Source organism: Cynoglossus semilaevis, chromosome 11 (genome assembly GCF_000523025.1).
Source record: "Cynoglossus semilaevis isolate Cse_v1.0 chromosome 11, Cse_v1.0, whole genome shotgun sequence".
Taxonomy (NCBI): domain Eukaryota; kingdom Metazoa; phylum Chordata; class Actinopteri; order Pleuronectiformes; family Cynoglossidae; genus Cynoglossus; species Cynoglossus semilaevis.
Genome location: NC_024317.1, coordinates 3032764 through 3033049, shown reverse-complemented (window position 1 = coordinate 3033049; position 286 = coordinate 3032764).

Sequence of the window (286 nt, the reverse complement as noted above, 5' to 3'; positions counted from 1 at the left end):
GTAGGGAAAAACAGTTCATAAACGTGACTGGCACAAGTCGACCTCCCCCGAGTCAAAAAGTCAAAAGTGTTACTTTTTAGCGAGTACATCTGAAGAGTATTGTATCGTATCGTTTTCACCCCAAATATATTCCTGTATTAGTTAATATCGTGTTTGTAGTTAAAGCACAACAAATACAACTTTGTTCACGCTGACATTTCATTTAAGATTCTCTGCGGATTCGGTTCCCACTTTGTTCTCATTCAGAAGGAGATTGCGATAGTTTCGTGCGATTGCTAAACTGATA